The 27,266-nt window shown below is 43.2% G+C and overlaps 11 non-coding genes across 11 annotated transcripts; 7 read left to right on the top strand and 4 right to left on the bottom strand.

Annotated features, from left to right (window-relative positions):
* Window positions 1-1,379: 1,379 nt before the first annotated feature.
* Window positions 1,380-1,451, top strand: Trnap-ugg (transfer RNA proline (anticodon UGG)). Its single transcript has one exon. It is a non-coding gene; the product is annotated as a tRNA-Pro (tRNA).
* A 635-nt stretch (window positions 1,452-2,086) lies between these two features.
* Window positions 2,087-2,159, bottom strand: Trnav-uac (transfer RNA valine (anticodon UAC)). The gene has a single exon. It is a non-coding gene; the product is annotated as a tRNA-Val (tRNA).
* A 1,404-nt stretch (window positions 2,160-3,563) lies between these two features.
* Window positions 3,564-3,635, top strand: Trnap-ugg (transfer RNA proline (anticodon UGG)). The gene has a single exon. It is a non-coding gene; the product is annotated as a tRNA-Pro (tRNA).
* Window positions 3,636-9,290: 5,655 nt separating this feature from the next.
* Window positions 9,291-9,363, bottom strand: Trnav-uac (transfer RNA valine (anticodon UAC)). Its single transcript has one exon. It is a non-coding gene; the product is annotated as a tRNA-Val (tRNA).
* A 235-nt stretch (window positions 9,364-9,598) lies between these two features.
* On the top strand, window positions 9,599-9,670 carry Trnap-cgg (transfer RNA proline (anticodon CGG)). Its single transcript has one exon. It is a non-coding gene; the product is annotated as a tRNA-Pro (tRNA).
* Window positions 9,671-11,515: 1,845 nt separating this feature from the next.
* Trnap-ugg (transfer RNA proline (anticodon UGG)) lies at window positions 11,516-11,587 on the top strand. The gene has a single exon. It is a non-coding gene; the product is annotated as a tRNA-Pro (tRNA).
* A 5,655-nt stretch (window positions 11,588-17,242) lies between these two features.
* Trnav-uac (transfer RNA valine (anticodon UAC)) lies at window positions 17,243-17,315 on the bottom strand. Its single transcript has one exon. It is a non-coding gene; the product is annotated as a tRNA-Val (tRNA).
* Window positions 17,316-17,550: 235 nt separating this feature from the next.
* On the top strand, window positions 17,551-17,622 carry Trnap-cgg (transfer RNA proline (anticodon CGG)). The gene has a single exon. It is a non-coding gene; the product is annotated as a tRNA-Pro (tRNA).
* Window positions 17,623-19,467: 1,845 nt separating this feature from the next.
* Window positions 19,468-19,539, top strand: Trnap-ugg (transfer RNA proline (anticodon UGG)). Its single transcript has one exon. It is a non-coding gene; the product is annotated as a tRNA-Pro (tRNA).
* A 5,655-nt stretch (window positions 19,540-25,194) lies between these two features.
* On the bottom strand, window positions 25,195-25,267 carry Trnav-uac (transfer RNA valine (anticodon UAC)). Its single transcript has one exon. It is a non-coding gene; the product is annotated as a tRNA-Val (tRNA).
* A 235-nt stretch (window positions 25,268-25,502) lies between these two features.
* Trnap-cgg (transfer RNA proline (anticodon CGG)) lies at window positions 25,503-25,574 on the top strand. Its single transcript has one exon. It is a non-coding gene; the product is annotated as a tRNA-Pro (tRNA).
* The last annotated feature ends 1,692 nt before the right edge of the window (window positions 25,575-27,266 follow it).

The following is a 27,266-nucleotide window of genomic DNA, read 5'->3' as shown; positions in this document are numbered from 1 at the left end:
CAGACAGAAGAGGCTATAAAAATATTTTATGCCAGCTGCTCTCGATCCACTGCCATTATGAACAGAAACAACGCACGCTACCGCTAGACCACAGGCGTAATCAGCCTAGAGTTTCTCTATCATGGGACAAGTTTTCCTCCAGGAAGTGCCGCAGTCTACAGTGTTGCCAGATTGTGCAGATAACCGGACTTAGAGAATTAGCGAGTTGGCCAGTTTTTTTGTCCCATGTCGCGATCGGCGCGGACTTAGCCTCTGAAGCGGCCGGCCGCCGGTCAAGTTTTATATCAAAGAGTGTACTTCTTAATATCGCGTTTGGAAGAAGCAAACCACGTGTAAATCACACAGTATTTTAGTGATGATATGGAAACGCAAATGTAGAATAAGTAGAACATTATATAAAATTTGTTGTGTGGTCGAGCGGTACCCACCCCTCGCTCTTCCCAGATTATCGTTGCTGCACGGAATGATTGTTAAGGCAGCTACGGCTTCAGAGTTCGTCTTCTCGAAGTTTTGCTTTCGCAGTACATCTCGCAATCTTTTCGTTATGAGTCGTCCGTTTCGGTTTCCCGATGTAGTTTTGCTCACAGCTCTCGACTTCTCTTAACCCCGAGCCACCACTAGCCGAAAATTCCGCACTGCAATCTGGTCAATCTGCAGAGCTCGATGAGAGCATCGCGGTCGTTCCTGAGCTGATGAAACGGCCGAATCTGTAGTTGTTCACAGATCTCTCCCACAACAACGGCCTCCCGGACGCATGGATTACAGGAGTACGCCACTACTCCCAGCCAGACAAATGCATTTGAAAGCAGAATAACATGACCCACACGCAACTCCTATTTTTGTGTCTGACCTACTTTTAATGATACTGTGGTCTATTTACTTACTACTATCGCTGCTGGACGAAGCAGACCGGGTGAAAGCCACACGGCATTCTTGTAACGAACAGGTAATGGAAATTTAGGTAAAACAATATAAAAAAAAGTTGTGTGGTGGAGCGACACACTTCCTAGATGATCGTTGCTGCACGGAATAATTCTTACGTCACCGACGCCTTCAGGAGTCGTCTTCTGGAGGTTTTGCTTGCAGTCTACTCCGCAATCTATTCGTTATGAGTTGGTGTTTCGGATTCCCGATGTTCTTTTGTTTATTGCATTTGCCTTCCCTTGACACTGAGAAACCACATGACGAAAGTGAAACACCACCGTCTGTTCATCTGCAGAGCGCGATGAAATTATTCACTCTATATTCATTGCCTTTAATATTCTTCCCAACAGTGGTGAGCGCTGCCTTCAGAAAGCGGTATTCTTTCTGATTTACATGAAAGTTTGTGTTCCTCGGAGCTGGACTGCTTGGGATGACCTTCATCGCTACCAGCAGTTGGCTCGTTGGTCTAGGGGTGTGATTCCTGCTTTGGGTGCAGGAGGTCCCGGGTTCAAATCCCGGACGAGCCCTGCCGTTTTGACCGTGCGGAATGGTAGGTGGAGCTCACCCACGTTTGCAGCTCTGCAATGAAGAACAAATGCCTGCCGCAGCACGCTTTGTGTAGCACTACGGTCATGAAGGGACCGTTTGGTATGGCAAGAATCTGACACCAGTAAATTACATAGGTCGATTGCTGTAGAAGAGCCGACAGTAATCGTGCATGCAACGGAAAAGAAAGGTTGTCTTTGCAGGACAATTGCACCGTGAGTGGAGACGAAGCTCAATCGTGGAGCAGTCTACCTACATCTGATTAGCGACGACGACAACCAAAGGGTGGGATACAAGACTGAGCGTAGATAAGAGTTTCTCAGTATTAGTTACCTTCACACTTCAACAGAGCTGTGACAAGGCGAGTGCAGTAAGCTCTGGAAAGCCAGTATGAAGCGCACTTGAAGTAGTCCTGAAGAAATGAATTATAAATTTTGCCGGCCAGAATGGAACTACGAGCGTTCTGAGTTACTGAATACCGGTGCACTATGGGAGCAAGAGCATTTGACAGTAAAATGTCGCGATATCCGTGTAGCACACGACATTTATTATCCCTGCATACGCAGACGTGACGTTCTCTCGGAAATGGAATCCGAAAACGGGTTTAAAAAAGTCGTGCTTCCGCCCGGGATCGAACCGGGGACCTTCTGCGTGTAAAGCAGACGTGATAACCGCTACACAACGAAAACGACGGCTCTGCTGCTGTGCTACTTGGAAACCCGTAGTAGCAACAGATTTTTCCTGCGTAAGCAAGGGCATCGGCTACGAGCTCCGTCCGATTCTAGAAGATGCTATAGTAAAAGACATCGATAAAAACAATCAAACCGCAACAGCCAGGGAGAACGCTGGGTGAGCAGCAGCTCTGCATGGCGTTACCAAGAACGGAGGCGTCAGTCATGTGCAGCGCTTAGCCGTAAAAAAACATGCTCGTTGGTCTAGGGGTATGATTCCTGCTTCGGGTGCAGGAGGTCCCGGGTTCAAATCTCGGACGAGCCCTTGCGTTTTGTACAACGGTGTGCTAACAAACCGCATGGCGGCGGCTGTTTCGCGCATTTCCAGGCCTCCAAGTCAGCGCTAAATCCGACAACCAGTTCTGAAACAGTTTCATTTGAGCCATGTGCACCCTGCTGGTGGAACGTTTGAAGTTGATTTAAATGGTCACAGTAGAGATCGTAGCAAGTGTCTTGCTGAGTGCGACGAAAACGTGTTTCCGCCCGCAATCGAACCGGGGACCTTGTGCGTGTTAGGCAGACGTTATAACCGCTACACCACGGAAACTGCTACGCTCTGCCCTCCACATGTGATACAACTTGTAGGACGATCGCCATTGTGGCGTAAAAATCACTTTGCGGAAACGCACAATGCCGGTATTTCGCATTCGTGTGAAACAATCGACAGCACCCTTGACTGCCTGAATGCCATGTCGAATAAGAGCTCAAGAAGTCATCGGAAACGCTCGAGGGAGAGTCCTCAGCAGCACCGCTGAATTACCTTTGAAGCAGAATGACATGAGCTACACGCAGCTCCGATTTTTTTTTGTGTCTGACCTACTTTGAAAGATTTTGTTGTCGATTTACTTACCACTATCGCTGTTGGAAGGAGGAAACCACGTGATAATCACACAGTATTCTAGAGACGATCAGGTAATGAAAATTTAGAATAAGTAAAACAGTATCAAAAGAAGTTGTGTGGTGGAGCGGCACATGCAATTCACGCTTCCTAGATGGTCGTTGCTGCATAGAATAATTCTTTTGTCTGTGGCGTCTTCAGTATTCGTCTTCTGGAAGTTTTGCTTGCAGTATATTCTTCAATATTTTCATTATGAGTTGGTGCTTGCTTTCCCGATGTTATTTTGTTTAGTTCATTCGCCTTCTCTTAACCCTGAGAAACCACATACGGAAACTGAGGCACTGCCGGCTGTTCATAAGCAGAGTTCGATGAAGTTATTTCGCTTTTTATTCGGTGCCTTTAATATTCTTCTCATCAGTGGTGAGTGCTGCCTGCAGAAAGCGCTTATCTTGCGAATTCACGTGAAAGTTTGTGTTCCCTGGGAGATGCACTACTTGTGATTAGCTTGAGTGGTGCGGGCAGGTGGCTCGTTGGTCTAGGGGTATGATTCCTGCTTTGGGTGCAGGAGGTCCCGGGTTCAAATCCCGGACGAGCCCTGCCATTTTGACCGTGCTGAAGAGTAGGTGGAACTCAGTCCCGGTTGCAGCTCCTCAATGAAGAGTAAGACGCCTGTTATATCACGTGGATATAACAAGAATCCGATAACTGATAGTTGTTCAGAGGACGAGCTGTCTTGTCCCACTCCCTCACTTCGCAAGCAAAAACAGTGCGATGAGGAGGCAGAAGAACCTGAAGGCAAAATGCGAATAGAAACTGATGAACAGAAAGATAATACACATACGGTACCAGAAAATGAAGGGGGTGTAAGCAGCATTAATTTGCAAGAAACATCAGGTGCAGTAGCTGATTGCAAAGATCAGAATCTATCTGTTAATAAACAGATTCAGGGTGAGGTTGCAAAACTGCAGTCTCCACTTGTTTCCCTCGATCAGAAAGTGAGTGAAATTAATAAAGAAAGAGGAAGTGGTGGCCAAACTGAAATCACGGTCAACACCTCAGGGCAGGCGCCGCCGGCAACCGAAATTGCGAAAGCGTCTGCTGCTGCTCCAGATAAGCCGCGAAGTAAAATACCGACACAACAAAATGAGAATGTAGTTCGTAACCAAGGGAAAGGAAAATCCGGTAGGGGCGACCCAAGCCCAAAGAATGTTCAGTCCGAAACGGTCGTACACGAATCACTGGAGGAAAAATCAGAAAGTTTACCAGGAAATCAGTCTGCTTGCGTTACAAGAGAAAACATTAGAAGCAGAAAAAAACGGGACAGTAACTAATAAACTGACTGAAGTGTTATTCCATGTTCAGCCTTCCGAGAAAGCTGTTACAGCTTAACTGAACCCTGAACCACATGAAACTATATTAGTTCATCAAAACAACTACATAGTGACAGCACAATGACGCAATCTTATTCTGTCACCACTATAAACATAAATAAAATCACGACCGGTTTGAAATTATCGGCCCTTAAGGAATTTTTGTACGAATCCGCGACTGATATTGCCCTGTTACAAGAAGTTCTAATTTCGGATTTGGTAATTCCCGGTTTTGTCAGTTACATAAATGTGTCTCCCGAAACAAGTGTTGGAACAGCTATTTTGGTGAGGGAAGGGATTGCAGTAAGCGAGGTGGAACGACTGGAATCCGGAAGAGGAATAGGACTAAATATCTATGATGTGACTATCGTCAACTTGTACGCCCCTTCAGGAAGTTCTCATCGAGCTGACAGGGCACATTTCTTCAAAGATGACCTGATATACTTGTTAAGGAAATCGCCAAGACAGTTATTACTTGGAGGTGATTTTAATTGTGTTTTAAATCGAAAAGATCAGTTACCTAATTTTAATTTCTCAAGTGAACTAAAACAACTAGTTACTGGTTTAGAATTAAAGGATGTATGGGAAATCAAATACCCCTCCAGTGTTGAGTTCACTTATGTCACGGCAATATCACGCAGCAGGATTGATAGACTATATATTTCTAAAAATCTTGAAACTTCCGTGACAAAAGTAGAAACCATTCCTACGTACTTTTCAGACCATTCAAGTGTCTTAGCTTGCATAAATCTAACAAGACAGCCGGTTCGCCGATTCAAGAATCAGTGGAATTTGAACACTTCCTTGTTAGTAAATCATGATTTAGAAGATCTGATTAAAGAAACATGGGCAATATGCCTGCGAGCCCGTAGTAGATATGCCACTGCTATTGACTGGTGGGTTAAAATGGCAAAGCCAAAGTTGAGGAAAGTTCTTATTCAATACAGTGCCCAGAGCGCAAGGGAAATGAAATGCACTATAATTACTATTCCGTTTTGAGAGATCTATATGATCAAGTCTCAGCAGGTTCCTCACTTCGGATAGCAGACATCAAAAAAGTCAAAGCCAAGTTACTTAATATCAAGAGAAGTCAAATGGAAGGGTTGAAAATAAAATCGAAGGCAAATTCGGTGTCAGAAGATGAAACTACTTCCCTATATCATTTAGTGAAGCATACGAAAAACGGGAGAAGGACTTTTATTGATGAAATTCGAACAAAACACGGTGCGATTCTCAGAACCCAGCAGGATATCATGGACGAGATTTATCGCTATTATTGCGAGCTATATTCTGTACATCAAAGTAGAGATGCTTCCTTGGAAGAATTCCTTGACATCCTAGCCCCACAGCTGACGGATGATGACAACGAAAATTTTCTCGAGGTTGTCAGTGAAGAAGACGTGTATGAGACTCTGTGCGCCTCACCACCAAAAAAATCCCCAGGACCGGATGGTCTGCCAGCAGAGTTTTACATCCGTTGCTGGCCAATAGTAGGTGCAAAAATCACGGACATTGTAAATGAGGTTATTCAGGGGAAAATGATTCCGGCTGAGTTTAAGGAGAGTAAAATTGTTTTGGTGCCAAAAAATAATGGAAACAAAGATTTAAATAATTTTCGTCCAATTTCACTGCTGAATTCTGATTATAAATTAATAGCTAGAATAATAAACAAGAGAATTTCATGCCTTACAGATAAAATTATTAGTCAACATCAGAACTGTGCACAAGGCAGAACCATTTTTCAAAATCTAGCCGAATTCAGGGATATCATTGCAATAACTTCTGTAACAAACATAAAGTGTGCTTTATTGTTTTTAGATTTTTATAAAGCGTTCGATGTAGTAAATCATGAATATCTTCTACAGACATTGAAGAAAATAGGTTTCAACGATAGGGTCATACAGTTGATTAAGAACATAGCAACTGGAATAAATGCTAAAATAGCGGTGAATTGTCAACAATCCAGGCCGATGCAAATACAACGAGGTGTTCCTCAAGGAAGTCCTCTGTCCATGTCGCTCTTCGCAATTTCGCTGGAACCTTTCCTCCGACATGTCCATGCTACATTGAAAGGCTTAACATTATCAGGAAATAAAACAGTTATAAGAGCCTATGCTGACGATATAGGGGTCATTATAAGGAATAATGACGAGGTAACCACGCTAGCAACGTTGATTGATTCGTACTGTAGAGCATCTGGAGCCAATGCAAACGAAAAAAAAAGTAAGATGTTAAATCTCAGAGGTTTTGATAATATCAACATCGGGTGGGCAAAAATAGTCCGACAACATAAAACACTTGGGATCACCCTGACAGCATGTCCTATGAAAATGACGGCTTTAAATTGGAAAGTTGCAGCAGATAAAGTGCAAGGAGCCATTGTAGAGAATTTAACTCGATATATGAACCAAGTTCAAAGAACACAGTATATCAACTCATGCATCCTTGCTAAGGCTTATTATACTGCCCAGCTGTTTCCAATACCGAGAATGATAGCGAGGAGAATAATGTCCAAAATCACCAACTTTTTGTGGAGAGGTGAAGTGTTCAGAGTACCTGCTAAAGTAGCCACTTTAGATCCTAAAAATGGTGGACTAGGATTAACTGATATAACGGATAAAGCCTCTGCTCTTTTTATCAAAAGGCAAGTTAATTTAATAAGAGACTCGCGAGAAAGCATAACCAGCCAACTTTTCGAGATCATTAAACCTCCAAGCCTGCTTCCCCCGATTGACGTGCAGAATATCAACAGTCGCTTACAGCACGTGAGGATTTTCTATGTTGAGTTTAGTTATGTCAGTGTCGAACTCAGGCAGTCACGACACTTAACATCTAGAGCCATAATGCGGGAACGAAAGAAAAGCGAAGGAAGAAACAAAATAGAACGACAGTTTCCAAACATTGAGTGGACTGAGATTTGGAAAAACATTAGTTCTAATGTGCTCACGTCTAACATAAAAACGGCATGGTACAAGACAGTTAACAACATAGTTAGCACCAATGAAAGACTGCACGCAATCGGACTCTGTGAAACAAATTTATGTCAACAATGCCATCTAGTTGACACAGTAATTCACAGATATACTTGCAGTGGTCACATGAATAGTTGGAAGTGGGTCCGAGAGCAAATAGCTCTGATTACAAGAACATCCCCTGAGTATATATCGCTGTCATTGATACACAGGCCTGACGCACGCTGTTTCCCAGAAGCAAAAAATAACGCTGTGCACTGGCTGCTGGGAAATTTTGTTAACTACGTCCTTAACAAATTAGGATCCGATAGCATCATAGAGTTCAAGGTACACATGCTGTGTGAGTTTCACAAAATTAGAAGCTATTCGAATCACAAGAAAAAGTTCGGTAATATGTTAAAAATTGTATTTGAAAGAATAGGCATTGGTTAATATAAAAAAGAAGACTGTGTTGACAGTGATGTATTGTAGTTACCTTAAGGATACTATTTAAGATTTTACAGTATATTGATGATGTGTACTTTTTCTACTTCAGAGAGTAGTTTTTGCAACTTATAAGCTAATGTACAGAACTTATGTGACATTGAGATTGTGTGTCGAAATAGTGTCAAAACACAAAACATTAAAGGTGCATTATTGGCTTATACCAGAAATTTGGAAATAGACAGTTTTTATAGAAATGTCCTTATCGATTGTTTAAAACCATAAGATTCTATCTGATAAATGTAATATTCAATGGCTGGCACATTGCCCTGTTCATTTTTGCACTGTGATGTGTAAGTCAGTTTCTCAGTGAAAGACTGATTATATAGATCTGATCACTTCAGATTCAATTAATGTCCAGAAAGTGTAGTTGGAAGGCTAGTCAAATTCATTATATATCTCCTTTCCGCCATTCTCAAGTATTTCAGAAATTGTCTAATATGATTATTAAATTGTTTTAATTAAAATTATCCCATCAACTTGCTGATATCCATCATAAAGAAATTATGCTTCTGTAAAGATTGCACCTCATGTAAGTCAAAGTGCAGATTTACTTCTTCAGGTTGAAGTTTGAATGTCTTTAAAAATTTTGTTCTTGATGTTTAAATTAATTCTTTCTGGTAATCAGTCAGTAACACAATCCTCTGTTGTCTTTCCTTAATGTCAGCGTAACTGAAATGTTTAAATAACTTCATGTATGCATAACTTAGTATGTATTTGGAGTGTAACATTGTTTTTTTAATAAATGTTTTTATATAAAAAAAAGGGGGTATGATTCCTGCTTTGGGTGCAGGAGGTCCCGGGTTCAAATCCCGGACGAGCCCTGCCATTTTGACCGTGCTGAAGAGTAGGTGGAACTCAGTCCCGGTTGCAGCTCCTCAATGAAGAGTAAGACGCCTGTTATATCACGTGGATATAACAAGAATCCGGCACCAGTAAAGTACGTAGGTGGAATTCGGTAGAAAGGCAGACGGTAATTTTTCTTGCAACGGAAAACAAGGTTGTCTTTGCGGAATATGTGCACCGTGAGTGGAGATTCAGCTTGATTGTGCGACAGTCTACCTTCATCTTACTAGCGACGGCAACAACCAATGGGTGGGACGTAAGACTGAGCGTGGCTAAGAGTTTCTCATTATTAGTTACCTTCACACTTTGACACAGCCGTGACAAGGCGAGTAGCGCGAGCTCAGGATAGCCAGTAGGAAGCGCACCTGAAGTAGCCCTGAAGAACCGGGTTGTAAATTTTGCCAGCCATAATGGAGCTAGGGGCGTTCTCAGTTACCAAATACCGGTGCAATAAGAGAGCAACAGTATTTGACAGTAAAATGACGCCCTATCCATCTAGAATATGACATTGATTGTCTCTGCATACGCATCCGTGAGGTCATCCCGGAAATGAAATCCGATAAGCGGATTAAAATTGTTGTGTTCCCGCCCGGGATCGAACCGGGGACCTTCTGCGTGTAAAGCAGACGTGATAACCGCTACACCACGGAAACGACGGATCGTCTGATGTGCCACCCGGAGACTCGTGGTAGCAACAGTTTTTCTTCTGTGTTAGCAAGGGCATCGGCTACGAGCTCCCTCCGATTCGTGAGGTTCCTATAGTACAAGAAGTCGATGAAAACAATCCAACCGCGACAGCCAGAGAGAACGCTGGGTGAGCTGCAGCCGTACATGGTGAGACCATCCTCGGTGGCGTCATTCACATGCAGTGTGTTTTCGGAACGAACAGGCTCGTTGGTCTAGGGGTATGATTCCTGCTTCGGGTGCAGGAGGTCCCGGGTTCAAATCCCGGACGAGCCCTTGCGTTTTGTACAACGGTGTGCTAACAAACCGCATGGCGGCGGCTGTTTCGCGCATTTCCAGGCCTCCAAGTCAGCGCTAAATCCGACAACCAGTTCTGAAACAGTTTCATTTGAGCCATGTGCACCCTGCTGGTGGAACGTTTGAAGTTGATTTAAATGGTCACAGTAGAGATCGTAGCAAGTGTCTTGCTGAGTGCGACGAAAACGTGTTTCCGCCCGCAATCGAACCGGGGACCTTGTGCGTGTTAGGCAGACGTTATAACCGCTACACCACGGAAACTGCTACGCTCTGCCCTCCACATGTGATACAACTTGTAGGACGATCGCCATTGTGGCGTAAAAATCACTTTGCGGAAACGCACAATGCCGGTATTTCGCATTCGTGTGAAACAATCGACAGCACCCTTGACTGCCTGAATGCCATGTCGAATAAGAGCTCAAGAAGTCATCGGAAACGCTCGAGGGAGAGTCCTCAGCAGCATCTGCTGCTCTTTCTTTCCTTACGAGATACCGTCGATTCGCGCAGTCGTTATTGCAAAAGATGTCACCAAAGGCGATCGCTTCGTTAGCGGCCCGGCGCCTGGGCTCGGCGGCAGCTCTACATGGAGGCACCAGCAGCCCCAGCCCCTCCAGGCCGCCGCCGGCGCCACAGCGCAAGGAGTCGGCGCCCGCCCTGCAATGCCCCCTGTCGTTGCACATTCCACCCGCCCTTTATCCTCTCCATGTCTGACTCACTACCCTAAATGACGCTGTAGTCGACGTGCTTATTACTATCGCTTTTGGAAGAACCAAGGCGCAGTATTCTAGTGACGAACCGGGATTGCAAATTTGGATTAAGTAAAAATTTGTTGTGTGGTCGAGCGACACCCCCGTCTCGCTCTTCCTAGATGATCGCTGCTGCGCGGAGTAACTCCTAGCGCGCCGATGGCTTCAGAGTTGGTCTTCTCGAAGTTTTGCTTTTGCACTGCATTCCGCAATCTTATAGTTACGTGCTTCGGTTTCCCGACGTTCTTGTGTTTAGTGCGTTCGGCTTCTCTTAACCCTTAGCCACCGCTTGCCGAAATTTCCACACTGTCATCTGTCGATCTGCAGAGCTCGATGAAGGTACCGCGGCCGTTCCTGAGCTCGCGAAACGGCCGAATCTGTAGTTGTTTCCAGATCTCTCCCACACAACGGCCTCCCGGAAGCTTGGATTACAGGAGTACGCCACTACTCCCAGCCGCTGAATTACCTTTGAAGCAGAATGACATGAGCTACACGCAGCTCCGATTTTTTTTTTTTTTTTTTTGTGTCTGACCTACTTTGAAAGATTTTGTAGTCGATTTACTTACCACTATCGCTGTTGGAAGGAGGAAACCACGTGATAATCACACAGTATTCTAGAGACGATCAGGTAATGAAAATTTAGAATAAGTAAAACAGTATCAAAAGAAGTTGTGTGGTGGAGCGGCACATGCAATTCACGCTTCCTAGATGATCGTTGCTGCATAGAATAATTCTTTTGTCTGTGGCGTCTTCAGTATTCGTCTTCTGGAAGTTTTGCTTGCAATATATTCTTCAATATTTTCATTATGAGTTGGTGCTTGCTTTCCCGATGTTATTTTGTTTAGTGCATTCGCCTTCTCTTAACCCTGAGAAACCACATACGGAAACTGAGGCACTGCCGGCTGTTCATAAGCAGAGTTCGATGAAGTTATTTCGCTTTTTATTCGGTGCCTTTAATATTCTTCTCATCAGTGGTGAGTGCTGCCTGCAGAAAGCGCTTATCTTGCGAATTCACGTGAAAGTTTGTGTTCCCTGGGAGATGCACTACTTGTGATTAGCTTGAGTGGTGCGGGCAGGTGGCTCGTTGGTCTAGGGGTATGATTCCTGCTTTGGGTGCAGGAGGTCCCGGGTTCAAATCCCGGACGAGCCCTGCCATTTTGACCGTGCTGAAGAGTAGGTGGAACTCAGTCCCGGTTGCAGCTCCTCAATGAAGAGTAAGACGCCTGTTATATCACGTGGATGTAACAAGAATCCGATAACTGATAGTTGTTCAGAGGACGAGCTGTCTTGTCCCACTCCCTCACTTCGCAAGCAAAAACAGTGCGATGAGGAGGCAGAAGAACCTGAAGGCAAAATGCGAATAGAAACTGATGAACAGAAAGATAATACACATACGGTACCAGAAAATGAAGGGGGTGTAAGCAGCATTAATTTGCAAGAAACATCAGGTGCAGTAGCTGATTGCAAAGATCAGAATCTATCTGTTAATAAACAGATTCAGGGTGAGGTTGCAAAACTGCAGTCTCCACTTGTTTCCCTCGATCAGAAAGTGAGTGAAATTAATAAAGAAAGAGGAAGTGGTGGCCAAACTGAAATCACGGTCAACACCTCAGGGCAGGCGCCGCCGGCAACCGAAATTGCGAAAGCGTCTGCTGCTGCTCCAGATAAGCCGCGAAGTAAAATACCGACACAACAAAATGAGAATGTAGTTCGTAACCAAGGGAAAGGAAAATCCGGTAGGGGCGACCCAAGCCCAAAGAATGTTCAGTCCGAAACGGTCGTACACGAATCACTGGAGGAAAAATCAGAAAGTTTACCAGGAAATCAGTCTGCTTGCGTTACAAGAGAAAACATTAGAAGCAGAAAAAAACGGGACAGTAACTAATAAACTGACTGAAGTGTTATTCCATGTTCAGCCTTCCGAGAAAGCTGTTACAGCTTAACTGAACCCTGAACCACATGAAACTATATTAGTTCATCAAAACAACTACATAGTGACAGCACAATGACGCAATCTTATTCTGTCACCACTATAAACATAAATAAAATCACGACCGGTTTGAAATTATCGGCCCTTAAGGAATTTTTGTACGAATCCGCGACTGATATTGCCCTGTTACAAGAAGTTCTAATTTCGGATTTGGTAATTCCCGGTTTTGTCAGTTACATAAATGTGTCTCCCGAAACAAGTGTTGGAACAGCTATTTTGGTGAGGGAAGGGATTGCAGTAAGCGAGGTGGAACGACTGGAATCCGGAAGAGGAATAGGACTAAATATCTATGATGTGACTATCGTCAACTTGTACGCCCCTTCAGGAAGTTCTCATCGAGCTGACAGGGCACATTTCTTCAAAGATGACCTGATATACTTGTTAAGGAAATCGCCAAGACAGTTATTACTTGGAGGTGATTTTAATTGTGTTTTAAATCGAAAAGATCAGTTACCTAATTTTAATTTCTCAAGTGAACTAAAACAACTAGTTACTGGTTTAGAATTAAAGGATGTATGGGAAATCAAATACCCCTCCAGTGTTGAGTTCACTTATGTCACGGCAATATCACGCAGCAGGATTGATAGACTATATATTTCTAAAAATCTTGAAACTTCCGTGACAAAAGTAGAAACCATTCCTACGTACTTTTCAGACCATTCAAGTGTCTTAGCTTGCATAAATCTAACAAGACAGCCGGTTCGCCGATTCAAGAATCAGTGGAATTTGAACACTTCCTTGTTAGTAAATCATGATTTAGAAGATCTGATTAAAGAAACATGGGCAATATGCCTGCGAGCCCGTAGTAGATATGCCACTGCTATTGACTGGTGGGTTAAAATGGCAAAGCCAAAGTTGAGGAAAGTTCTTATTCAATACAGTGCCCAGAGCGCAAGGGAAATGAAATGCACTATAATTACTATTCCGTTTTGAGAGATCTATATGATCAAGTCTCAGCAGGTTCCTCACTTCGGATAGCAGACATCAAAAAAGTCAAAGCCAAGTTACTTAATATCAAGAGAAGTCAAATGGAAGGGTTGAAAATAAAATCGAAGGCAAATTCGGTGTCAGAAGATGAAACTACTTCCCTATATCATTTAGTGAAGCATACGAAAAACGGGAGAAGGACTTTTATTGATGAAATTCGAACAAAACACGGTGCGATTCTCAGAACCCAGCAGGATATCATGGACGAGATTTATCGCTATTATTGCGAGCTATATTCTGTACATCAAAGTAGAGATGCTTCCTTGGAAGAATTCCTTGACATCCTAGCCCCACAGCTGACAGATGATGACAACGAAAATTTTCTCGAGGTTGTCAGTGAAGAAGACGTGTATGAGACTCTGTGCGCCTCACCACCAAAAAAATCCCCAGGACCGGATGGTCTGCCAGCAGAGTTTTACATCCGTTGCTGGCCAATAGTAGGTGCAAAAATCACGGACATTGTAAATGAGGTTATTCAGGGGAAAATGATTCCGGCTGAGTTTAAGGAGAGTAAAATTGTTTTGGTGCCAAAAAATAATGGAAACAAAGATTTAAATAATTTTCGTCCAATTTCACTGCTGAATTCTGATTATAAATTAATAGCTAGAATAATAAACAAGAGAATTTCATGCCTTACAGATAAAATTATTAGTCAACATCAGAACTGTGCACAAGGCAGAACCATTTTTCAAAATCTAGCCGAATTCAGGGATATCATTGCAATAACTTCTGTAACAAACATAAAGTGTGCTTTATTGTTTTTAGATTTTTATAAAGCGTTCGATGTAGTAAATCATGAATATCTTCTACAGACATTGAAGAAAATAGGTTTCAACGATAGGGTCATACAGTTGATTAAGAACATAGCAACTGGAATAAATGCTAAAATAGCGGTGAATTGTCAACAATCCAGGCCGATGCAAATACAACGAGGTGTTCCTCAAGGAAGTCCTCTGTCCATGTCGCTCTTCGCAATTTCGCTGGAACCTTTCCTCCGACATGTCCATGCTACATTGAAAGGCTTAACATTATCAGGAAATAAAACAGTTATAAGAGCCTATGCTGACGATATAGGGGTCATTATAAGGAATAATGACGAGGTAACCACGCTAGCAACGTTGATTGATTCGTACTGTAGAGCATCTGGAGCCAATGCAAACGAAAAAAAAAGTAAGATGTTAAATCTCAGAGGTTTTGATAATATCAACATCGGGTGGGCAAAAATAGTCCGACAACATAAAACACTTGGGATCACCCTGACAGCATGTCCTATGAAAATGACGGCTTTAAATTGGAAAGTTGCAGCAGATAAAGTGCAAGGAGCCATTGTAGAGAATTTAACTCGATATATGAACCAAGTTCAAAGAACACAGTATATCAACTCATGCATCCTTGCTAAGGCTTATTATACTGCCCAGCTGTTTCCAATACCGAGAATGATAGCGAGGAGAATAATGTCCAAAATCACCAACTTTTTGTGGAGAGGTGAAGTGTTCAGAGTACCTGCTAAAGTAGCCACTTTAGATCCTAAAAATGGTGGACTAGGATTAACTGATATAACGGATAAAGCCTCTGCTCTTTTTATCAAAAGGCAAGTTAATTTAATAAGAGACTCGCGAGAAAGCATAACCAGCCAACTTTTCGAGATCATTAAACCTCCAAGCCTGCTTCCCCCGATTGACGTGCAGAATATCAACAGTCGCTTACAGCACGTGAGGATTTTCTATGTTGAGTTTAGTTATGTCAGTGTCGAACTCAGGCAGTCACGACACTTAACATCTAGAGCCATAATGCGGGAACGAAAGAAAAGCGAAGGAAGAAACAAAATAGAACGACAGTTTCCAAACATTGAGTGGACTGAGATTTGGAAAAACATTAGTTCTAATGTGCTCACGTCTAACATAAAAACGGCATGGTACAAGACAGTTAACAACATAGTTAGCACCAATGAAAGACTGCACGCAATCGGACTCTGTGAAACAAATTTATGTCAACAATGCCATCTAGTTGACACAGTAATTCACAGATATACTTGCAGTGGTCACATGAATAGTTGGAAGTGGGTCCGAGAGCAAATAGCTCTGATTACAAGAACATCCCCTGAGTATATATCGCTGTCATTGATACACAGGCCTGACGCACGCTATTTCCCAGAAGCAAAAAATAACGCTGTGCACTGGCTGCTGGGAAATTTTGTTAACTACGTCCTTAACAAATTAGGATCCGATAGCATCATAGAGTTCAAGGTACACATGCTGTGTGAGTTTCACAAAATTAGAAGCTATTCGAATCACAAGAAAAAGTTCGGTAATATGTTAAAAATTGTATTTGAAAGAATAGGCATTGGTTAATATAAAAAAGAAGACTGTGTTGACAGTGATGTATTGTAGTTACCTTAAGGATACTATTTAAGATTTTACAGTATATTGATGATGTGTACTTTTTCTACTTCAGAGAGTAGTTTTTGCAACTTATAAGCTAATGTACAGAACTTATGTGACATTGAGATTGTGTGTCGAAATAGTGTCAAAACACAAAACATTAAAGGTGCATTATTGGCTTATACCAGAAATTTGGAAATAGACAGTTTTTATAGAAATGTCCTTATCGATTGTTTAAAACCATAAGATTCTATCTGATAAATGTAATATTCAATGGCTGGCACATTGCCCTGTTCATTTTTGCACTGTGATGTGTAAGTCAGTTTCTCAGTGAAAGACTGATTATATAGATCTGATCACTTCAGATTCAATTAATGTCCAGAAAGTGTAGTTGGAAGGCTAGTCAAATTCATTATATATCTCCTTTCCGCCATTCTCAAGTATTTCAGAAATTGTCTAATATGATTATTAAATTGTTTTAATTAAAATTATCCCATCAACTTGCTGATATCCATCATAAAGAAATTATGCTTCTGTAAAGATTGCACCTCATGTAAGTCAAAGTGCAGATTTACTTCTTCAGGTTGAAGTTTGAATGTCTTTAAAAATTTTGTTCTTGATGTTTAAATTAATTCTTTCTGGTAATCAGTCAGTAACACAATCCTCTGTTGTCTTTCCTTAATGTCAGCGTAACTGAAATGTTTAAATAACTTCATGTATGCATAACTTAGTATGTATTTGGAGTGTAACATTGTTTTTTTAATAAATGTTTTTATATAAAAAAAAGGGGGTATGATTCCTGCTTTGGGTGCAGGAGGTCCCGGGTTCAAATCCCGGACGAGCCCTGCCATTTTGACCGTGCTGAAGAGTAGGTGGAACTCAGTCCCGGTTGCAGCTCCTCAATGAAGAGTAAGACGCCTGTTATATCACGTGGATATAACAAGAATCCGGCACCAGTAAAGTACGTAGGTGGAATTCGGTAGAAAGGCAGACGGTAATTTTTCTTGCAACGGAAAACAAGGTTGTCTTTGCGGAATATGTGCACCGTGAGTGGAGATTCAGCTTGATTGTGCGACAGTCTACCTTCATCTTACTAGCGACGGCAACAACCAATGGGTGGGACGTAAGACTGAGCGTGGCTAAGAGTTTCTCATTATTAGTTACCTTCACACTTTGACACAGCCGTGACAAGGCGAGTAGCGCGAGCTCAGGATAGCCAGTAGGAAGCGCACCTGAAGTAGCCCTGAAGAACCGGGTTGTAAATTTTGCCAGCCATAATGGAGCTAGGGGCGTTCTCAGTTACCAAATACCGGTGCAATAAGAGAGCAACAGTATTTGACAGTAAAATGACGCCCTATCCATCTAGAATATGACATTGATTGTCTCTGCATACGCATCCGTGAGGTCATCCCGGAAATGAAATCCGATAAGCGGATTAAAATTGTTGTGTTCCCGCCCGGGATCGAACCGGGGACCTTCTGCGTGTAAAGCAGACGTGATAACCGCTACACCACGGAAACGACGGATCGTCTGATGTGCCACCCGGAGACTCGTGGTAGCAACAGTTTTTCTTCTGTGTTAGCAAGGGCATCGGCTACGAGCTCCCTCCGATTCGTGAGGTTCCTATAGTACAAGAAGTCGATGAAAACAATCCAACCGCGACAGCCAGAGAGAACGCTGGGTGAGCTGCAGCCGTACATGGTGAGACCATCCTCGGTGGCGTCATTCACATGCAGTGTGTTTTCGGAACGAACAGGCTCGTTGGTCTAGGGGTATGATTCCTGCTTCGGGTGCAGGAGGTCCCGGGTTCAAATCCCGGACGAGCCCTTGCGTTTTGTACAACGGTGTGCTAACAAACCGCATGGCGGCGGCTGTTTCGCGCATTTCCAGGCCTCCAAGTCAGCGCTAAATCCGACAACCAGTTCTGAAACAGTTTCATTTGAGCCATGTGCACCCTGCTGGTGGAACGTTTGAAGTTGATTTAAATGGTCACAGTAGAGATCGTAGCAAGTGTCTTGCTGAGTGCGACGAAAACGTGTTTCCGCCCGCAATCGAACCGGGGACCTTGTGCGTGTTAGGCAGACGTTATAACCGCTACACCACGGAAACTGCTACGCTCTGCCCTCCACATGTGATACAACTTGTAGGACGATCGCCATTGTGGCGTAAAAATCACTTTGCGGAAACGCACAATGCCGGTATTTCGCATTCGTGTGAAACAATCGACAGCACCCTTGACTGCCTGAATGCCATGTCGAATAAGAGCTCAAGAAGTCATCGGAAACGCTCGAGGGAGAGTCCTCAGCAGCATCTGCTGCTCTTTCTTTCCTTACGAGATACCGTCGATTCGCGCAGTCGTTATTGCAAAAGATGTCACCAAAGGCGATCGCTTCGTTAGCGGCCCGGCGCCTGGGCTCGGCGGCAGCTCTACATGGAGGCACCAGCAGCCCCAGCCCCTCCAGGCCGCCGCCGGCGCCACAGCGCAAGGAGTCGGCGCCCGCCCTGCAATGCCCCCTGTCGTTGCACATTCCACCCGCCCTTTATCCTCTCCATGTCTGACTCACTACCCTAAATGACGCTGTAGTCGACGTGCTTATTACTATCGCTTTTGGAAGAACCAAGGCGCAGTATTCTAGTGACGAACCGGGATTGCAAATTTGGATTAAGTAAAAATTTGTTGTGTGGTCGAGCGACACCCCCGTCTCGCTCTTCCTAGATGATCGCTGCTGCGCGGAGTAACTCCTAGCGCGCCGATGGCTTCAGAGTTGGTCTTCTCGAAGTTTTGCTTTTGCACTGCATTCCGCAATCTTATAGTTACGTGCTTCGGTTTCCCGACGTTCTTGTGTTTAGTGCGTTCGGCTTCTCTTAACCCTTAGCCACCGCTTGCCGAAATTTCCACACTGTCATCTGTCGATCTGCAGAGCTCGATGAAGGTACCGCGGCCGTTCCTGAGCTCGCGAAACGGCCGAATCTGTAGTTGTTTCCAGATCTCTCCCACACAACGGCCTCCCGGAAGCTTGGATTACAGGAGTACGCCACTACTCCCAGCCGCTGAATTACCTTTGAAGCAGAATGACATGAGCTACACGCAGCTCCGATTTTTTTTTTTTTTTTTTTGTGTCTGACCTACTTTGAAAGATTTTGTAGTCGATTTACTTACCACTATCGCTGTTGGAAGGAGGAAACCACGTGATAATCACACAGTATTCTAGAGACGATCAGGTAATGAAAATTTAGAATAAGTAAAACAGTATCAAAAGAAGTTGTGTGGTGGAGCGGCACATGCAATTCACGCTTCCTAGATGATCGTTGCTGCATAGAATAATTCTTTTGTCTGTGGCGTCTTCAGTATTCGTCTTCTGGAAGTTTTGCTTGCAATATATTCTTCAATATTTTCATTATGAGTTGGTGCTTGCTTTCCCGATGTTATTTTGTTTAGTGCATTCGCCTTCTCTTAACCCTGAGAAACCACATACGGAAACTGAGGCACTGCCGGCTGTTCATAAGCAGAGTTCGATGAAGTTATTTCGCTTTTTATTCGGTGCCTTTAATATTCTTCTCATCAGTGGTGAGTGCTGCCTGCAGAAAGCGCTTATCTTGCGAATTCACGTGAAAGTTTGTGTTCCCTGGGAGATGCACTACTTGTGATTAGCTTGAGTGGTGCGGGCAGGTGGCTCGTTGGTCTAGGGGTATGATTCCTGCTTTGGGTGCAGGAGGTCCCGGGTTCAAATCCCGGACGAGCCCTGCCATTTTGACCGTGCTGAAGAGTAGGTGGAACTCAGTCCCGGTTGCAGCTCCTCAATGAAGAGTAAGACGCCTGTTATATCACGTGGATGTAACAAGAATCCGATAACTGATAGTTGTTCAGAGGACGAGCTGTCTTGTCCCACTCCCTCACTTCGCAAGCAAAAACAGTGCGATGAGGAGGCAGAAGAACCTGAAGGCAAAATGCGAATAGAAACTGATGAACAGAAAGATAATACACATACGGTACCAGAAAATGAAGGGGGTGTAAGCAGCATTAATTTGCAAGAAACATCAGGTGCAGTAGCTGATTGCAAAGATCAGAATCTATCTGTTAATAAACAGATTCAGGGTGAGGTTGCAAAACTGCAGTCTCCACTTGTTTCCCTCGATCAGAAAGTGAGTGAAATTAATAAAGAAAGAGGAAGTGGTGGCCAAACTGAAATCACGGTCAACACCTCAGGGCAGGCGCCGCCGGCAACCGAAATTGCGAAAGCGTCTGCTGCTGCTCCAGATAAGCCGCGAAGTAAAATACCGACACAACAAAATGAGAATGTAGTTCGTAACCAAGGGAAAGGAAAATCCGGTAGGGGCGACCCAAGCCCAAAGAATGTTCAGTCCGAAACGGTCGTACACGAATCACTGGAGGAAAAATCAGAAAGTTTACCAGGAAATCAGTCTGCTTGCGTTACAAGAGAAAACATTAGAAGCAGAAAAAAACGGGACAGTAACTAATAAACTGACTGAAGTGTTATTCCATGTTCAGCCTTCCGAGAAAGCTGTTACAGCTTAACTGAACCCTGAACCACATGAAACTATATTAGTTCATCAAAACAACTACATAGTGACAGCACAATGACGCAATCTTATTCTGTCACCACTATAAACATAAATAAAATCACGACCGGTTTGAAATTATCGGCCCTTAAGGAATTTTTGTACGAATCCGCGACTGATATTGCCCTGTTACAAGAAGTTCTAATTTCGGATTTGGTAATTCCCGGTTTTGTCAGTTACATAAATGTGTCTCCCGAAACAAGTGTTGGAACAGCTATTTTGGTGAGGGAAGGGATTGCAGTAAGCGAGGTGGAACGACTGGAATCCGGAAGAGGAATAGGACTAAATATCTATGATGTGACTATCGTCAACTTGTACGCCCCTTCAGGAAGTTCTCATCGAGCTGACAGGGCACATTTCTTCAAAGATGACCTGATATACTTGTTAAGGAAATCGCCAAGACAGTTATTACTTGGAGGTGATTTTAATTGTGTTTTAAATCGAAAAGATCAGTTACCTAATTTTAATTTCTCAAGTGAACTAAAACAACTAGTTACTGGTTTAGAATTAAAGGATGTATGGGAAATCAAATACCCCTCCAGTGTTGAGTTCACTTATGTCACGGCAATATCACGCAGCAGGATTGATAGACTATATATTTCTAAAAATCTTGAAACTTCCGTGACAAAAGTAGAAACCATTCCTACGTACTTTTCAGACCATTCAAGTGTCTTAGCTTGCATAAATCTAACAAGACAGCCGGTTCGCCGATTCAAGAATCAGTGGAATTTGAACACTTCCTTGTTAGTAAATCATGATTTAGAAGATCTGATTAAAGAAACATGGGCAATATGCCTGCGAGCCCGTAGTAGATATGCCACTGCTATTGACTGGTGGGTTAAAATGGCAAAGCCAAAGTTGAGGAAAGTTCTTATTCAATACAGTGCCCAGAGCGCAAGGGAAATGAAATGCACTATAATTACTATTCCGTTTTGAGAGATCTATATGATCAAGTCTCAGCAGGTTCCTCACTTCGGATAGCAGACATCAAAAAAGTCAAAGCCAAGTTACTTAATATCAAGAGAAGTCAAATGGAAGGGTTGAAAATAAAATCGAAGGCAAATTCGGTGTCAGAAGATGAAACTACTTCCCTATATCATTTAGTGAAGCATACGAAAAACGGGAGAAGGACTTTTATTGATGAAATTCGAACAAAACACGGTGCGATTCTCAGAACCCAGCAGGATATCATGGACGAGATTTATCGCTATTATTGCGAGCTATATTCTGTACATCAAAGTAGAGATGCTTCCTTGGAAGAATTCCTTGACATCCTAGCCCCACAGCTGACAGATGATGACAACGAAAATTTTCTCGAGGTTGTCAGTGAAGAAGACGTGTATGAGACTCTGTGCGCCTCACCACCAAAAAAATCCCCAGGACCGGATGGTCTGCCAGCAGAGTTTTACATCCGTTGCTGGCCAATAGTAGGTGCAAAAATCACGGACATTGTAAATGAGGTTATTCAGGGGAAAATGATTCCGGCTGAGTTTAAGGAGAGTAAAATTGTTTTGGTGCCAAAAAATAATGGAAACAAAGATTTAAATAATTTTCGTCCAATTTCACTGCTGAATTCTGATTATAAATTAATAGCTAGAATAATAAACAAGAGAATTTCATGCCTTACAGATAAAATTATTAGTCAACATCAGAACTGTGCACAAGGCAGAACCATTTTTCAAAATCTAGCCGAATTCAGGGATATCATTGCAATAACTTCTGTAACAAACATAAAGTGTGCTTTATTGTTTTTAGATTTTTATAAAGCGTTCGATGTAGTAAATCATGAATATCTTCTACAGACATTGAAGAAAATAGGTTTCAACGATAGGGTCATACAGTTGATTAAGAACATAGCAACTGGAATAAATGCTAAAATAGCGGTGAATTGTCAACAATCCAGGCCGATGCAAATACAACGAGGTGTTCCTCAAGGAAGTCCTCTGTCCATGTCGCTCTTCGCAATTTCGCTGGAACCTTTCCTCCGACATGTCCATGCTACATTGAAAGGCTTAACATTATCAGGAAATAAAACAGTTATAAGAGCCTATGCTGACGATATAGGGGTCATTATAAGGAATAATGACGAGGTAACCACGCTAGCAACGTTGATTGATTCGTACTGTAGAGCATCTGGAGCCAATGCAAACGAAAAAAAAAGTAAGATGTTAAATCTCAGAGGTTTTGATAATATCAACATCGGGTGGGCAAAAATAGTCCGACAACATAAAACACTTGGGATCACCCTGACAGCATGTCCTATGAAAATGACGGCTTTAAATTGGAAAGTTGCAGCAGATAAAGTGCAAGGAGCCATTGTAGAGAATTTAACTCGATATATGAACCAAGTTCAAAGAACACAGTATATCAACTCATGCATCCTTGCTAAGGCTTATTATACTGCCCAGCTGTTTCCAATACCGAGAATGATAGCGAGGAGAATAATGTCCAAAATCACCAACTTTTTGTGGAGAGGTGAAGTGTTCAGAGTACCTGCTAAAGTAGCCACTTTAGATCCTAAAAATGGTGGACTAGGATTAACTGATATAACGGATAAAGCCTCTGCTCTTTTTATCAAAAGGCAAGTTAATTTAATAAGAGACTCGCGAGAAAGCATAACCAGCCAACTTTTCGAGATCATTAAACCTCCAAGCCTGCTTCCCCCGATTGACGTGCAGAATATCAACAGTCGCTTACAGCACGTGAGGATTTTCTATGTTGAGTTTAGTTATGTCAGTGTCGAACTCAGGCAGTCACGACACTTAACATCTAGAGCCATAATGCGGGAACGAAAGAAAAGCGAAGGAAGAAACAAAATAGAACGACAGTTTCCAAACATTGAGTGGACTGAGATTTGGAAAAACATTAGTTCTAATGTGCTCACGTCTAACATAAAAACGGCATGGTACAAGACAGTTAACAACATAGTTAGCACCAATGAAAGACTGCACGCAATCGGACTCTGTGAAACAAATTTATGTCAACAATGCCATCTAGTTGACACAGTAATTCACAGATATACTTGCAGTGGTCACATGAATAGTTGGAAGTGGGTCCGAGAGCAAATAGCTCTGATTACAAGAACATCCCCTGAGTATATATCGCTGTCATTGATACACAGGCCTGACGCACGCTATTTCCCAGAAGCAAAAAATAACGCTGTGCACTGGCTGCTGGGAAATTTTGTTAACTACGTCCTTAACAAATTAGGATCCGATAGCATCATAGAGTTCAAGGTACACATGCTGTGTGAGTTTCACAAAATTAGAAGCTATTCGAATCACAAGAAAAAGTTCGGTAATATGTTAAAAATTGTATTTGAAAGAATAGGCATTGGTTAATATAAAAAAGAAGACTGTGTTGACAGTGATGTATTGTAGTTACCTTAAGGATACTATTTAAGATTTTACAGTATATTGATGATGTGTACTTTTTCTACTTCAGAGAGTAGTTTTTGCAACTTATAAGCTAATGTACAGAACTTATGTGACATTGAGATTGTGTGTCGAAATAGTGTCAAAACACAAAACATTAAAGGTGCATTATTGGCTTATACCAGAAATTTGGAAATAGACAGTTTTTATAGAAATGTCCTTATCGATTGTTTAAAACCATAAGATTCTATCTGATAAATGTAATATTCAATGGCTGGCACATTGCCCTGTTCATTTTTGCACTGTGATGTGTAAGTCAGTTTCTCAGTGAAAGACTGATTATATAGATCTGATCACTTCAGATTCAATTAATGTCCAGAAAGTGTAGTTGGAAGGCTAGTCAAATTCATTATATATCTCCTTTCCGCCATTCTCAAGTATTTCAGAAATTGTCTAATATGATTATTAAATTGTTTTAATTAAAATTATCCCATCAACTTGCTGATATCCATCATAAAGAAATTATGCTTCTGTAAAGATTGCACCTCATGTAAGTCAAAGTGCAGATTTACTTCTTCAGGTTGAAGTTTGAATGTCTTTAAAAATTTTGTTCTTGATGTTTAAATTAATTCTTTCTGGTAATCAGTCAGTAACACAATCCTCTGTTGTCTTTCCTTAATGTCAGCGTAACTGAAATGTTTAAATAACTTCATGTATGCATAACTTAGTATGTATTTGGAGTGTAACATTGTTTTTTTAATAAATGTTTTTATATAAAAAAAAGGGGGTATGATTCCTGCTTTGGGTGCAGGAGGTCCCGGGTTCAAATCCCGGACGAGCCCTGCCATTTTGACCGTGCTGAAGAGTAGGTGGAACTCAGTCCCGGTTGCAGCTCCTCAATGAAGAGTAAGACGCCTGTTATATCACGTGGATATAACAAGAATCCGGCACCAGTAAAGTACGTAGGTGGAATTCGGTAGAAAGGCAGACGGTAATTTTTCTTGCAACGGAAAACAAGGTTGTCTTTGCGGAATATGTGCACCGTGAGTGGAGATTCAGCTTGATTGTGCGACAGTCTACCTTCATCTTACTAGCGACGGCAACAACCAATGGGTGGGACGTAAGACTGAGCGTGGCTAAGAGTTTCTCATTATTAGTTACCTTCACACTTTGACACAGCCGTGACAAGGCGAGTAGCGCGAGCTCAGGATAGCCAGTAGGAAGCGCACCTGAAGTAGCCCTGAAGAACCGGGTTGTAAATTTTGCCAGCCATAATGGAGCTAGGGGCGTTCTCAGTTACCAAATACCGGTGCAATAAGAGAGCAACAGTATTTGACAGTAAAATGACGCCCTATCCATCTAGAATATGACATTGATTGTCTCTGCATACGCATCCGTGAGGTCATCCCGGAAATGAAATCCGATAAGCGGATTAAAATTGTTGTGTTCCCGCCCGGGATCGAACCGGGGACCTTCTGCGTGTAAAGCAGACGTGATAACCGCTACACCACGGAAACGACGGATCGTCTGATGTGCCACCCGGAGACTCGTGGTAGCAACAGTTTTTCTTCTGTGTTAGCAAGGGCATCGGCTACGAGCTCCCTCCGATTCGTGAGGTTCCTATAGTACAAGAAGTCGATGAAAACAATCCAACCGCGACAGCCAGAGAGAACGCTGGGTGAGCTGCAGCCGTACATGGTGAGACCATCCTCGGTGGCGTCATTCACATGCAGTGTGTTTTCGGAACGAACAGGCTCGTTGGTCTAGGGGTATGATTCCTGCTTCGGGTGCAGGAGGTCCCGGGTTCAAATCCCGGACGAGCCCTTGCGTTTTGTACAACGGTGTGCTAACAAACCGCATGGCGGCGGCTGTTTCGCGCATTTCCAGGCCTCCAAGTCAGCGCTAAATCCGACAACCAGTTCTGAAACAGTTTCATTTGAGCCATGTGCACCCTGCTGGTGGAACGTTTGAAGTTGATTTAAATGGTCACAGTAGAGATCGTAGCAAGTGTCTTGCTGAGTGCGACGAAAACGTGTTTCCGCCCGCAATCGAACCGGGGACCTTGTGCGTGTTAGGCAGACGTTATAACCGCTACACCACGGAAACTGCTACGCTCTGCCCTCCACATGTGATACAACTTGTAGGACGATCGCCATTGTGGCGTAAAAATCACTTTGCGGAAACGCACAATGCCGGTATTTCGCATTCGTGTGAAACAATCGACAGCACCCTTGACTGCCTGAATGCCATGTCGAATAAGAGCTCAAGAAGTCATCGGAAACGCTCGAGGGAGAGTCCTCAGCAGCATCTGCTGCTCTTTCTTTCCTTACGAGATACCGTCGATTCGCGCAGTCGTTATTGCAAAAGATGTCACCAAAGGCGATCGCTTCGTTAGCGGCCCGGCGCCTGGGCTCGGCGGCAGCTCTACATGGAGGCACCAGCAGCCCCAGCCCCTCCAGGCCGCCGCCGGCGCCACAGCGCAAGGAGTCGGCGCCCGCCCTGCAATGCCCCCTGTCGTTGCACATTCCACCCGCCCTTTATCCTCTCCATGTCTGACTCACTACCCTAAATGACGCTGTAGTCGACGTGCTTATTACTATCGCTTTTGGAAGAACCAAGGCGCAGTATTCTAGTGACGAACCGGGATTGCAAATTTGGATTAAGTAAAAATTTGTTGTGTGGTCGAGCGACACCCCCGTCTCGCTCTTCCTAGATGATCGCTGCTGCGCGGAGTAACTCCTAGCGCGCCGATGGCTTCAGAGTTGGTCTTCTCGAAGTTTTGCTTTTGCACTGCATTCCGCAATCTTATAGTTACGTGCTTCGGTTTCCCGACGTTCTTGTGTTTAGTGCGTTCGGCTTCTCTTAACCCTTAGCCACCGCTTGCCGAAATTTCCACACTGTCATCTGTCGATCTGCAGAGCTCGATGAAGGTACCGCGGCCGTTCCTGAGCTCGCGAAACGGCCGAATCTGTAGTTGTTTCCAGATCTCTCCCACACAACGGCCTCCCGGAAGCTTGGATTACAGGAGTACGCCACTACTCCCAGCCGCTGAATTACCTTTGAAGCAGAATGACATGAGCTACACGCAGCTCCGATTTTTTTTTTTTTTTTTTTGTGTCTGACCTACTTTGAAAGATTTTGTAGTCGATTTACTTACCACTATCGCTGTTGGAAGGAGGAAACCACGTGATAATCACACAGTATTCTAGAGACGATCAGGTAATGAAAATTTAGAATAAGTAAAACAGTATCAAAAGAAGTTGTGTGGTGGAGCGGCACATGCAATTCACGCTTCCTAGATGATCGTTGCTGCATAGAATAATTCTTTTGTCTGTGGCGTCTTCAGTATTCGTCTTCTGGAAGTTTTGCTTGCAATATATTCTTCAATATTTTCATTATGAGTTGGTGCTTGCTTTCCCGATGTTATTTTGTTTAGTGCATTCGCCTTCTCTTAACCCTGAGAAACCACATACGGAAACTGAGGCACTGCCGGCTGTTCATAAGCAGAGTTCGATG

Source organism: Schistocerca nitens, chromosome 2 (genome assembly GCF_023898315.1).
Source record: "Schistocerca nitens isolate TAMUIC-IGC-003100 chromosome 2, iqSchNite1.1, whole genome shotgun sequence".
Taxonomy (NCBI): Eukaryota; Metazoa; Arthropoda; class Insecta; order Orthoptera; family Acrididae; genus Schistocerca; species Schistocerca nitens.
This window is presented reverse-complemented; position numbering and strand designations above follow the sequence as displayed.